Source organism: Petromyzon marinus (genome assembly GCF_048934315.1).
Source record: "Petromyzon marinus isolate PM22_M1 ecotype Great Lakes invasive population chromosome 68 unlocalized genomic scaffold, UKy_Petmar_22M1.pri1.0 chr68_unloc.1, whole genome shotgun sequence".
Taxonomy (NCBI): Eukaryota; Metazoa; Chordata; class Hyperoartia; order Petromyzontiformes; family Petromyzontidae; genus Petromyzon; species Petromyzon marinus.
The window spans coordinates 1,689,716-1,703,749 of NW_027422597.1; the positions used below are offsets into that span (position 1 = coordinate 1,689,716).

The following is a 14,034-nucleotide window of genomic DNA, read 5'->3' on the forward strand; positions in this document are numbered from 1 at the left end:
AAATAGCACAATAATATTCTCACATATCTTAAGGATGTGTGGAATCCCTCCTCCGTAGAGGCGGTTAAATTTCGATTTAAAGCTTTCGTGACTGCAATGATTCATCTTCTTTGGTTCTTTCGGTAAAGTCACCACCACCACGTAGAATGAGAATAAAATAATAAATTGATAAAAATAAAATAACACAATAATATTCTCACTCTCATTCTACGTGACTTTACGGAAAGAACCAAAGAAGAGAAAAAAAAAACATTACTATGATAATAAAATGATGGTGGCATTGTCCTTGAAACTGATTGTTCCACACCAAGTGACGGCTTTCTTATTGAGCCTCGACCACCAATTGGTGCTCGACCAGAGGACGGCCAAAAGGCGTGAGGAAAGTTTGAGAAGGGCCTGAAGAGGAAAGATAAATACTCTGGAGAGGACAGCGATATAAATCCGAAATGGGATAAATAGAAAGCTCGGGCTAAGGTGTTTGGGGCGCTTGGCCAGCGGAAGTGTCGACGGGAGTGATTACTCTTCCCTATTCCTTCCCTTTCACACCTCTGCCCGTCGCCGACCTGCACAAGTTCACCCCCTCTACACCGTTCATCATGCTAAGTCGGCCAATTAAATGGTAATTTTTTAAAATGCGAATTCCTTTGTCAAGGCACCTTTGATTCCTCTCACACAGCTTAAAGGTCGCGGTCTGAGAATTAGCTCTGTGTTTCACTCCAGCGCTGTCCTCGAGACAGCCCGGGATCCCTTCACCTGATGAAGGCCGCTTGTGTTGTGGCCGAAACGTCGTGATTTTTTTGTTGTTTTATTTTTTTTTACCTACTACATTGGGTGACTTTACCGCATAGAACCAAAGAGTGTGTCGTGACAGTAGACTCAAACTGTGGTGTGAGTGGACTAGTGGCCACGGGAGGTAATGGCAGGGCTGTCAGCTTGCAGTATGAAGGGACTGGCGGCTACGGGAATGATCGAGGATAGGAGCGGGGCCAGGTGACGGAAGGCGACAGCGGAGTCTGCTGGTGGAGCCAGCGGTCTAGAACCAGTGAGAAGGTTCGGGAATGGGGGCGTGGCCTCGCACCGTATATAAGGAAGATGCGTGGGGTGCTAAAGTTGAGGGCGCTTTGTTCCTCTCACACAGCTTAAAGGCCGTGATCTGAACGTGGCTCTTTCACTCCAGCGCTGTCCTACCAGACAGTCTCGCCCCCTTCACCTGATGAAGGCCGCTTGTGTTGTGGCCGAAACGTCGTGTGAGAATATTATTATTGTGTCATTTTATTTTATCAATTTATTATTTTATTCTCATTCTACGTGGTGGCGGTGACTTTACCGAAAGAACCAAAGAAGATGAATCTCGTCCCTTTACCTGATGAAGGCCGCTTGTGTTGTGGCCGAAACGTCGTGTGAGAATATTATTATCGTGTTATTTTATTTTATCAATTTATTATTTTATTCTCATTCTACGTGGTGGTGGTGACTTTACCGAAAGAACCAAAGAAGATGAATCTCGTCCCTTTACCTGATGAAGGCCGCTTGTGTTGTGGCCGAAACGTCGTGTGAGAATATTATTATCGTGTTATTTTATTTTATCAATTTATTATTTTTATTTTTATTCTACGTGGTGGTGGTGGTGGTGGTGACTTTACCGAAAGAACCAAAGAAGATGAAATCATTGCAGTCACGAAAAGCTTCAAATCGAAATTCACACGTGGGAGGCTTTGTGCTTTGCAGGGGGGTGTCTCCGCCTAGTTCAAGTGAACGCGTCTCTACATCTGAAGACGAGTGATGTGTCACGCCGTCATCATGCCTGTGACCACGTGGCCTGGACACGCGCGTCTCTCGCGTGCTGACTCTTTTAGGAATGCCGGGCGTCGCACGCTGCGTTTTGCACCGTGCAGTCTCTGGCACCCGTGGCACATGTCGAGTTTAATGTTGGTGTCCCTGCTACAGTGAGCTTTTTTGCCGCGTGGGTCACCAGGCTGTCTGTTGCCTTTCACTGCGTGAGCTGAGAAACGGAAACAGCTCATTTGCATTGCAGCGAGCAGCTGATAAGGGTCGCCACACGGTGGCGAGATGTTGACTCCTTCGCATGATATACAGGATGTCTTAGGTTCGAGCCCGATCCTGACGCTTGCTACATGTTAGGAGTTTGCGTATTCTCAATCTCAATCTTAATCTCTGTCTCTCTCTCTCTCTCTCTCCCCGTGGTCGCGTGGATTTTTTCTCCGGATCATCCGGGGTTGTTTTTTGTTTTTGTTTTCCCTCCACATTCACAATCGACGTCAGAGAGTAATTTGGGCTGCTGCTGTTAATTTCCACGGGACGACGATGCCGATAAGGAGCCACCGCTTGTTATTTGGTCCTTTCGGTGAGGTCACGTAGAATGAGAATAGAATAATAAATTAACACGGTAAAATTCTCGCGACGTGACCTTACCGAAAGAACCAAAGAAGATGAATCCTTGCAGTCACGAAAGCTTTGAATCGAAATTGAGCCACCAATTCGTCAAGCTGCTTTCATTTGTGATGGCCAGGTTTGCCTCTGCAAAAGAAGCTACACAGGGGAGACCTGAACATGACGATTGCTTCTCGTGTTGCAGTCGAAACGTCGTGAGAATTTTATTGTTTTATATATATTTTTTTTTAATTTTATTGTTTCCCTTCTTCTACGTGGTGGTGACTTTACCGCTTGTGTTGTGGCCGAAACGTCGTGATTTTTCTTGTTTTAATTTTTACCTACGTGACTTTACCGAATATTTACCGAAAGAAGCACGAATATATATTTTAAAAAAATAGTTTAGTTTCTGATTTAAAGCTTTCGTGACTGCAGTAATTCATATTCTTAGTTTTTTCGGAAAAGTCACGTTGAAGGGAAACAACAAAATAATAAAATATATATAAAACAATAAAAAACATTCTCACGACGTTTCGACCATAACTCAAACGGTCGTCTTCAGGTGTGTTGGTTTGCATAAATTTATTTTTAAACGGCGCATTTATTTATTTAAAAAAAAAACGTTAGCGCCACGCGCAACGATTTGGCAGTTTATTTAGGACTAGTCCATCTATATTCTGAAAAGAGGAGGGGGGAGACGAAATTTTTTATAATGTATGCTGTCTGAAAGCCACTGTAAGCGTGAAGATGGATTCTATCTTAGCAATCATTGGAAAGATTTGATAAACCATTTCAGGTCTTAAATGATTGTTCACGCTTACAGTGACTTTCAGACAGCATACATTATAAAAAAATTTCGTCTCCCCCCTCCTCTTTTCAGAATATAGATGGACTAGTCCTAAATAAACTGCCAAATCGTTGCGCGTGGCGCTAACGTTTTTATAAATAAATAAATGCGCCGTTTAAAAATAAATTTATGCAAACCAACACACCTGAAGATGACCGTTTGAGTTATGGTCGAAACGTCGTGAGAATGTTTTTATTGTTTTATATATATTTATATATTATTTTGTTGTTTCTCTTCAACGTGGTGACTTTACCGAAAAAACTAAGAATATGAATTACTGCAGTCACGAAAGCTTTAAATCAAAATTTTATGACCGTTTGAGTTATGGTCGAAACGTCGTGAGAATGTTTTTTATTGTTTTATATATATTTATATATTATTTTGTTGTTTCCCTTCAACGTGGTGACTTTACTGAAAAAACTAAGGATATAGTTTCGTTTCGTTTGTAAGCCTGCTACCTGGGTAGGGGGCTCTTCAGGCAGACAAACGCCCGAGTGGCCGTCCCTGCTGAGGCCCTCCTCCGTGCACCGACACACCGTGCCCTCCCCCGGTCCATGGAGCAGGCGTGAGCCACGTCCTCGTCTGCAACGAGAACGCAGACAAGGCATCGATCTCAACGCGGAGGACGGCGATTTGACCAATCTGGGAGATACAACGAAAAAAAAACGTGTTTTTGTTTAAATTTTGATTTAAAGCTTTCGTGACTGCAGTAATTCATATTCTTCGTTTTTTTTCGGTAAAGTCACCACGTTGAAGAGAAACAACAAAATAATAAAATATATATTATATATATATTTTATTTTTTTGTTTTTGTTTGTTTGTAATCTTGCCAGGTAAGGGGTCCCACTTTAGCAATGCAGATCTTTCATCAGAAGCGACTTGGCCGTCACCAATGATAGCAGCTCAACGACGCGACTTATCATCAACCACTAAGTAACCCACTTTCGTCCCATTTTATGTTTTTGTTGTTTGGCCATACTTCGTCGTGCTTGTTCGAGCAGGGTGGTGAAGGCGAGGGAGCATAGATGTGGGTGGATCGTACAGAACAATAGGTCGTTGGTTTTTTTTTTTCAACTTCTGCTGCATGTAACACCCATGTTTTACGTAGGCTATAACGACCAATATTCTGATTAATAATCAGCTTTTCGTTGAGGTCAAATCGTGGAGCTTTAATGTATGTTTTTTTTTGTTCCTATACCGCTCTACCACACACCAGCTGACTAAAGCCAATCGAGTCGAGCGATCACGTGTGCAAATGTCCCCAATTACTGTCCAGGCTAAACCCTGTTGAACTTCTGAAATCTGAATAGATTGAGCACCTCCTGAAGGGGTTGTCATAGCCAGGAAAGCGTGACTGAATCGTTGCAACAATTCCATTAGCCAGGAACTCCTCGTTCGATTTCACCACCCCCTTTGTCGCGAGGGTTCTGCTACATTGAGATGTTTGGGCAATTTCAATTCGTAACGAAAGTTTGGCCTCATGTGGGTGCGGCCACTTGTGAGCTTACCTGCGACGAATCGTGCACCCTGCTGTCACTGTTGCTGTAATTGCTGCGGAGATCCACGTGCGTTTATTTAATCCTAAGTAAAGGCACATTATAATCAGAGATTTTGCTCCCCCTCCAAGCCTCATGTGTATAGCAGGCCACGCCCAGCAGACCATTCAGTGTACAGGTCACGCCTCCAATTCAGAATTGGGATTGACTCCACACTGGTGAGAGTCCACACTACATTAGGAACCGGGCCGCACAGCACGAGGTGAGAGCGGTGAGTCCGATCGCGTGGCCCCGCGCCCCCATTATTTTATTATTTACCACTTCCGTCCGCGCCTCTTTCCCGCACTGCGCACTCAGTCTCAGTCACAGTCTTGCTAACGCCACAAGCTAACCGCTAGTAGTAGCCACAATGAGTAAGCCCACAAGCTCTAACCCCTAGTAGCCACAATGAGTAAAAAAACAAACGTCACTGGAGAGCTTCTTTGAAAAAGGGGGAAAGACCCAATGATGAACCCCACCCCCGGTCCGTGAAAAAATTGTCTTTCACGAAACTGGTCCCTGGTGCCAAAAAGGTTCGGGACCGCTGCTCTACAGCACAGGGACTCGGATCCGAGCTGGGGTCGGGTCCGCTGTAGCTAGTTAAGTGTTATAGAGTAGATAGCCCGGTGGTCCACCACTAAAGGTACTTCTAGATTTGAAGCTTTCGTGACTGCAAGGATCCATATACTCTTTGGCTCTATTCGGTAAAGTCACGTAGTGGGTAAAAAAATGAAACAACAAAGTTACCTACGTGACTTTACCGAATAGAACCGAAGAGTACTACTATAGGTACTATCTGGTGAAGGGGCAGTTAAACCCCTTCGTATTATGTGCTAATGGAAATGAACGTGTTGCCACCCCCCCCCCCCCCCCCCCCCGTTCAGGTGCAGGCTGCGTTCCTGAAAAGCCAGAACTTAAATGGAAAGGACTTCAATCGAAGGAAAAAAGAAAACCTACTAGTAGTACTACGACTAGAGATGGGATGGTGGACCGTAACCTGGCACAGAACCTCATACTACGAATACAGCACCTCAACAGAGGCTTGCGTATCCAGACTGTACAACCATCGGTGTGAAAAGTACAGCGACAAGAGTGGAAAGAGAAACCCGTCACGACCTCAGCGACTAACAGCGACCGAGTAAAATGTAAAATATTGCGAAAACCATGCGCGTGTAGTGAGTCCAACTGAGTCGCAGAGGTTGTCTTGAGAGCAACACTATTTATTTCGCCAACTCAACACAACATAACACAACCTACACGTGCATGTTGAAAGCCCATCGAGCCACACTACGGCAGAACTAGACACGGTTCACTATCCCGGCCCGGACCACGAGCTGGGTCCTGGAACGCGTGGCTAGAGGCCATCTTCAACCCGACGTGGAACTTCAGTCACCAGCAACACGAAGAACCCCCAGCCCCTCAACGAGGGCCCCCGTTATATCGGCCCGGGCTGCGGCTGGCTCCGCCCCTCGCCCCGCCCACCTTCTAGATCTCTCTCTCGAGCTCTTTCCCGAAGGCTCCCCCGAGAGCTCCTCTATACCACGTGACCGCCCAGCGCCCCCCCCCCCCCCGTCCACCGGTGGCCCCCCTCCAACATCGTCCGGTCACGTGTCAGCAGGTCAACCGGCGTATCGTGCCCCGACGTAACCCTGGCTGGCTGACGCTCTCTCTCTCTCGTGGCTCAAAGTGGACCTGGCCTGGCACAGGCGCCGTGTTGACGTCACCATCGCTTAGTGGCGAATGGTTGGAGCAAAAACCGCATTCGTCACCACCGCCGTGGCCTTAATAAGGGACGACAGGGGCGCTGCGGTGGCGAGAAGACGTTAACTCTCTCGCCTAGTACACAAGTGGTCATGGGTTTGACCCCGACTCTGATGCCTGGAATCTGCCTCTCTCTCTCTCTCTCTTTCCCCGTTGGTGGTCACGTGGATGTTTCTCCGGGTCCTCCGGTTCACCCCTCCACATTCGGAATGAACATCACGCGTTTAAGAGTGTTTGGCTGATGCTATATTTTTTTCCTCGTGATGGTAAGCCTCTTTGTAGAGCTGCCATCATTCGTGATAGCCAGGTCGCTTCTGCCAAAGAGTTGCACGGCTCAGTTGGTGCCTTACCCTGGAAAAGAAAAATAGTTTAGTTTTAGTATGGGTCTCGTTGAGTATGGGTGTCTATGGATCTCTGTGTTTATTTATGGGTCTCTGGATCTCTGTGAGTCTCGATGAGTTATGGGACTCAATAGGTCTCTGTGGGTTTTTGTGGGCCTGTTTGGGTCTCTATGGTTCTGTATGTGTCTCTGGATCTGCGTGGGTCTCTGTGAGTATGGATCTCTAGCGGTCTCTGTGAGTATGGGTCTCTATGGGATTCTGTGGGTTTCTGTGGGTCTTTGTGGGTCTGTGTGGGTCTCTATTGGTCTCTATGGGGGGGTCTCGGCAGGGGTATCTGTGGGGTCTCTGTGTGTGACTGGGGATCTTGGCAGGGTTCTCTGTGGGTCTCTGGGTCTGGGTGTCTCTGTGGGTCTCTAAGGGTCTGGGTGTCTCTGTGGGTCTCTGTGGGTTTCTCTGCGGGTCTCTGTGGGTCTCTGGGTGTCTATGTGGGTCTCTAAGGGTCTGGGTGTCTCTATGGGTTTATGTGGGTTTCTGTGGGTCTGTGTGGGTCTCTATCGGTCTCTATGGGTCTCTGGATCTCTATGGGTCTCTGTGAATATGGGTTTCTATGGATCGCTGTGGGTCTCTGTGAGTCTGTGTGGGTCGCTATGGGTCTATATGGGTCTCTGTGGGTCTCTGTGGGTCTGTGTGGGTCTCTATGGGTCTATATGGGTCTCTGGATCTCTATGGGTCTCTGTGAGTATGGGTCTCTATAGATCTCTGTGGGTCACTGTGAGTATGGGTCTCTATGGATTGCTGTGGGTCTCTGTGAGTCTGTGTGGGTCTCTGTGAGTCTCTGTGAGTCTGTAGAAACGTGCGTTTCGAGTATTTGGCAGCTGTTAAACATTTCCATGTGGTGATGATGATATGAGCCACTTCGTTGAGCTGCTATTAATTGTGGCCAGGTCGCTTCTGAAAAAGAACTGCATAGCCCAGTTGGTGTCTTTATCTGGTTGAAAAAAGTGTAGTTTCTAGTTGGGTAATATGCAGTACGCTGAAATAGACGAAGTTGTGGTCAATGGCGCTTCTTTATAGACAACATCGCATCCACGTCTCATGGATGAAGCTTCGACTTTTGTTACTGAGCTCACGCAAAAATCACGCACTTGAATAGATAAGTCTCATCTGTGCAAAGAGAGACTTCGCAGCTCATTGGATTCTTCCTGTATGAATGCACGTTCTGCTGATTGGATCGTAGCCTTCCCAGAGAAAAAAAAATACAAAATACTCCGCGAGCTCCGGTAGAGTGGTCATTTGGCCTACTCTACGATTCTACATGCTCAGAGACCCGCGTAGATCCAAAGATCAAAATTTGAACCATAAGGAGCCATAGAGACCCGCGAAGACCCACGTAAACCCAGAGACCCGTAGAGACCCACACTCATCGAGACCCATACTAAAACTATACATTTTTTTTTATTTTACTAGGTGAGGCACCCACTGAGTTGTCGACCTATTTTCAGAAGCGACTTGGATAAACAAACGATAGCTCAACGAAGCGAATCATCACGTAAACATTTACAGCAGCAGACAAGGGCTCTAAATGCGTGACGTTGATTTTAATTGGAGGGGGGGAAAGCCGGGAGACCCGGAGGAAAATCCACGCAGTGGCCACCAAAGGGAGAGAGAGAGAGAGAGGCACACACAAATTCGAAATATACAGCAGGAGTCAGAGTCGGGATCGTACCCACGACCTCCTGCATACCAGGCGAGGTTGTTAACATTTCTTCCAAGCCACCGCGATGTCCTTGGGAGGTATTTAATTGGTGTTTGAACGTCTTAACACCTCTTGTTTGATTGCCAGGGAGGGAATAGACGGGAAAGAGAAAGGAGCCAACAGCGAGAGGCGGAGAGAGAGGAGAAGAAGAAGAGAGGGCGAGCGAGACCAAGGGACGGGGTTGGTTGGTGGATAGGAAGAGAACGATGAACGATGCAGGTGGGGTGAGAGGGGAGACTGCAGGCCTGAGCCAATACATGTTTTCGTTGTTTTCGTTGTCACGCCCCGGTTCGCAGTGTTCAGGAAGTGTCTCAAGAGGTGCGCAGATCTCCCGCGTGCGCATGGAAGGGTCGCGAGATTGCGATACAGCAGAGGCACAGAGAGACAGCGACCAGATGAGCGTGATCTGGAAATAGGTGAGACGCGAATGGGAGAGAAACGAGGGACAGAGACAGGCGAGAGATGGACGCAGGTGAGAGAGAGACGCAGGTGAGAGAGAGACGCAGGTGAGAGAGAGAGAGAGAGACGCAGGGGAAGGAGAGAGAGAGACACAAATGGGAGAGAAACGAGAGACAGAGACAGGCGAGAGATAGACGCAGGTGAGAGAGAGACGCAGGTGAGAGAGACGCAGGTGAGAGAGAGAGAGAGAGACGCAGGTGAGAGAGACGCAGGTGAGAGAGAGAGAGACGCAGGTGAGAGAGAGAGAGAGACGCAGGTGAGAGAGACGCAGGTGAGAGAGACGCAGGTGAGAGAGAGAGAGAGACGCAGGTGAGAGATAGACGCAGGTGAGAGAGCCAGGTGAGAGAGAAAGGTGAGATAGAGAGAGACGCAGGTGAAGGAGAGAAAGAGAGACGCAAATGAGAGAGAAACGAGAGACAGAGACAGGCGAGAGATAGACGCAGGTGAGAGATAGAGACGCAGGTGAGAGAGAGAGAGAGAGAAAGGTGAGAGAGAGAGAGAGAGACGCAGGTGAGAGATACACTTAGGTGAGAGGGCCAGGTGAGAGAGAGAGACGCAGGTGAGAGATACGCAGGTGAGAGAGAGAGAGAGAGACAGCGACGCACAGGTGAGAGGCAGACGAGAGAGAGAGAGAGAGAGGTGAGACAGCTGGGAATTCAGGTCAGCGAGACACACTCTTTCCCACCTGATAATGGACGCTTGTGTTGCGCCAGAAACGTCGTGAGTTATTTTCTACCTGCGCGACTTCACCCAAAGAACCAAAGAGTATAGACACACACACACACAGGTTAGCGAGAGAGAGAGAGAGACAGGCGATAGACACACAGGTGAGAGAGGCAGGCGACAGAGATACAAGTATGGGGCACAGAGACACTAGTGAGATACCCAGGTGAGCAAGAGATGTGAGAGAGACACAGGTGATTCACAGACTCTCTGTTTCACACTCACACATGCGCGTGCTTTAGAGATAGGGGAACAGCGCCGGATGCCATGGATTTGAAGAGCCGTGGAGTTTCCCGCCTTCTCCTCCTTACCCGGGTGAGTCCCCCCGTGCACGTAGCGACGCAGAGACACAGGAACGCATCTCCCTCTCCCCGGGGGGGCTGTTGCTGTAGCGCCTCTGAGAGATAGAGACGGGGAGGGATGGGGGTTCCAGTGAGGTTACAGGAACGCGTGCCTCTGTATCATTCCGCGTGCTTGTTGAACCGTGCGTGGCATTGTGTCCTGTGACCGGTTTCTCGTTTACCCCACGCGCCCGAACCTCACGATGAAAAATAAAATGTTTACTTAACTCGGTTAAATCCACAGAGTGCCAGAGACCTATACAGAACCGTAGAGACCCACGGATACTCACAGAAACAGAGAGCCGCAGACACCCATCGAGACGCACACGAAAACTAAACGATGTTTTATTTTACCAGTTAAGGCACAGCTGAGATACCGTAGCTCGTTTTCAGAAGCGACCTGGCCATCGCAAAAGATCAACGAGGTGGCTTATCATCACGTGGAGAATTACAGACACCTGGAGACCCATAAAGATCCACAGACTAATCTAAACTATCTGTCTGTTATTCTTAGTTTTTTCGGTAAAGTCACGTTGAAGAGAAACAACAAAATAACAAAATATATATAAAACAATAAAAAATTCTCACGACGTTTCGACCATAACTCAAACGGTCATCACCTCAGTTATGGTCGAAACGTCGTGAGAATTTTTTATTGTTTTATATATATTTTGTTATTTTGTTGTTTCTCTTCAACGTGACTTTATCATCACCTGATGACCGTTTGAGTTATGGTCGAAACGTCGTGAGAATTTTTATTGTTTTATATATATTTTGTTATTTTGTTGTTTCTCTTCAACGTGACTTTACCGAAAAAAATAAGAATATGAATTACTGCAGTCACGAAAGCTTTAAATCAAAATTTATCTGTCTGTTGTTGTATCCTTTTTAGTATGGGACCAGGTAACGCCACACTGAGCTATGTAGTTATTTTTTTCAGAAGCGACCGGGCCACATTCATAGCAGCTCAGTGAAGCGGCTGATATCATCACCACGTGGAAATGTACAGCAGCAGTCAAATAACTCTGAACACGTGGCGATGTTGATTCTAAATGTGGAGGATCCGAAGACAAATCCACGCGATCACGGGGAAGACTTTAGACTTTTAAAACAACTTTCATTGCCGCCAGGAGCAAACAGCACTGGAGGCGATTCCGACATGAAACACGCAAAGTCACCAGCGAACACAAATAAACAAACACGCTGAACATCCACGCGCTGTGGCGCTAAATGCACCGCGCGCGACACGAAGTAAAAGTCACGTGGTGGTGGTGGTTGTGGTGGTTGTTGTGGTGGTGGTGGTGCTGGTTGTGGTGGTGGTGGTGGTTGTGGTGGTGGTTGTGGTGGTGGTGGTGGTGGTGGTTGTGGTGGTGGTGGTGGTTGTGGTGGTGGTGGTGGTTGTGGTGGTGGTTGTGGTGGTGATGGTGCTGGTTGTGGTGGTGGTTGTGGTGGTTGTGGTTGTGGTGGTTGTGGTGGTGGTGGTGGTGGTGGTTGTGGTGGTTGTGGTGGTGGTGGTGGTTGTGGTGGTGGTTGTGGTGGTGATGGTGCTGGTTGTGGTGGTGGTTGTGGTGGTGGTTGTGGTTGTGGTGGTGGTGGTTGTGGTGGTGGTTGTGGTGGTTGTGGTGGTGGTTGTGGTGGTGATGGTGCTGGTTGTGGTGGTGGTGGTGGTTGTGGTGGTGGTGGTTGTGGTGGTTGTTGTGGTGGTTGTGGTGGTGATGGTGGTGGTGATGGTTGTGGTGGTGGTGGTGGTTGTGGTGGTGGTGGTGGTGGTTGTGGTGGTTGTTGTGGTGGTTGTGGTGGTGATGGTGATGGTTGTGGTGGTTGTTGTGGTTGTGGTGATGGTTGTGGTGGTGGTGGTGGTTGTGGTGGTGGTGGTGGTGGTGGTGGTTGTGGTGGTGGTTGTGGTGGTGATGGTGGTGGTGGTGGTGGTGGTTGTGGTGGTTGTGGTGATGGTTGTGGTGGTGGTGGTGGTCATCGCGCACGTCACGGTGACGAGCGAGCGCTTCAGAAGGTGAACACGAGTTGTGGCCGAAACGTCGTGAGAATTTTATTGTTATATTTTATTGTATTTTATTCTCATTCTACGTGACTTTACCGAAACGTCATGAGGATTTTTTTTATGTTTTATCTTATTATTTTATTCTCCATTCAATAAAATTCTCACGACGTTTCGGCCACAACGCAAGCGGCCTTCGTCAGGTGAAGGGACGAGACTGTCTGGTAGGACAGCGCTGGAGCGAACAAAGCCACGCTCAGTGATCGCGGCCCTTAAGCCTCAACTTTAGCACCTCTTCAAGTATCAGATTCGCCACTGTAATTGCCTCCAATGAACAGCCTCCGACGTCAATGAGGCCACCACACATACAAAGACAAAGATCCACCGTCACCCGGCTCCTTAAGTGAAAATAATCTCGTGATAAATCAATCTGCCCCCCATCCATCCCCCGATCCCCGATCCCCGATCCCCCCAAACTCCAAATGACGCTGGGGGGCCCATCGGTTTGTCGCCCGCAGATCCTCATCCTCCTACTCACCCTCCTACTCCTCATCCTCCCCCTACTCATCCTCGCATCCGCCCACGCGGCTCCGCTCGACGGACGTTGCAACCGAGGTTCCTTCGCAACAAGGAGCGGCCTCTGCTGTACACTCTGCCCCGCAGGCGAGGAAGATGGACTTTGTTATGTCAGACATTTGTGAATATGTATGACCATGGCGGGGGGAAGGGGAGGGGGGGGGTGGAGTTTATTGATAACATGAAGGTAATTTATATTTTAGTTTTTTATTGGTTCACTATATAGTACTGTGAATAGCTCAGATGTGTAGTCATTTCTGTGACCAGTCACTAGCTAATCACTCAGTTTGTTTCAATGCTGGATTCGCCTAGTTATTTCAATGCTAAATTCTCCTGTTTTGATTTGTACTAAGTGCCTCGGTGAATGTGTATGCTCTGACTTTAAGGTAGCTATTTCTGTGACCAGTTACAAGCTAATCATTCAGCTATTTCAATGCTAAAGTCTATGCTAATTCCTTTGTCAAGGGGTGCCTCTGCGGATGTGTATGCCTTAACTTAGCTATTTCAATGCTAAATTCTATGCTAATTCCTTTAACAATGGGTGCCTCTGCGGGTGTGTATGCTTTAACTTTTAACATAGCTATTTCTGTGACCAGTCACAAGCTAATCACTCAGCTATTTCAATGCTAAATTCTATGCTAATTCCTTTGTCAAGGGGTGCCTCTGCGGATGTGTATGCTTAGACTTTAACATAGCTATTTATGTGACCAGTCACAAGCTAATCACTCAGCTATTTCAATGCTAAATTATATGCTAATTCCTTTGTCAAGGCGCTTTGTTCCTCTCACACAGCTTAAAGGCCGTGATCTGAACGTGGCTCTTTCACTCCAGCGCTGTCCTACCAGACAGTCTCGCCCCCTTCACCTGATGAAGGCCGCTTGTGTTGTGGCCGAAACGTCGTGTTAGAATATTATTGTGTTATTTTATTTTATCAATTTATTATTTTATTCTCATTCTACGTGGTGGCGGTGACTTTACCGAAAGAACCAAATAAGAGGAGTTGAGAAATGTGACGTCACGTCAAGATGCGCAACTTTAAATAGACACAGACAACACGTTCTACTTAATTAAATAGACTTTTTTTTTAATTAATACCTTCTCCCACAACGTCAGAGTGCAGTGCCACATTAAATACGCACATCAATGACGATTTGGGGGGGGTCTGACCTTTTATGACGCCGTGTGACGAAGGGAGGGGGGTCAAAAACCGTCCCAAATCGCGTGACGTCATTTATGGACGGCCCCCCTAAACGCGTAGGGGTTTGACGAGACTCGGCGTAGTTGGAACTCGCGTGTCTCGTAGTTGTC

The 14,034-nt window shown here is 47.6% G+C and overlaps 1 long non-coding RNA gene across 1 annotated transcript; it reads left to right on the forward strand.

The window, feature by feature from the left end:
- The first annotated feature begins 8,388 nt into the window (after positions 1 to 8,388).
- On the forward strand, positions 8,389 to 13,205 carry LOC142907992 (uncharacterized). The gene is made up of 3 exons (XR_012931547.1): positions 8,389 to 9,047; positions 10,056 to 10,128; positions 12,669 to 13,205. It is a non-coding gene; the product is annotated as an uncharacterized LOC142907992 (long non-coding RNA).
- Positions 13,206 to 14,034: the final 829 nt, after the last annotated feature.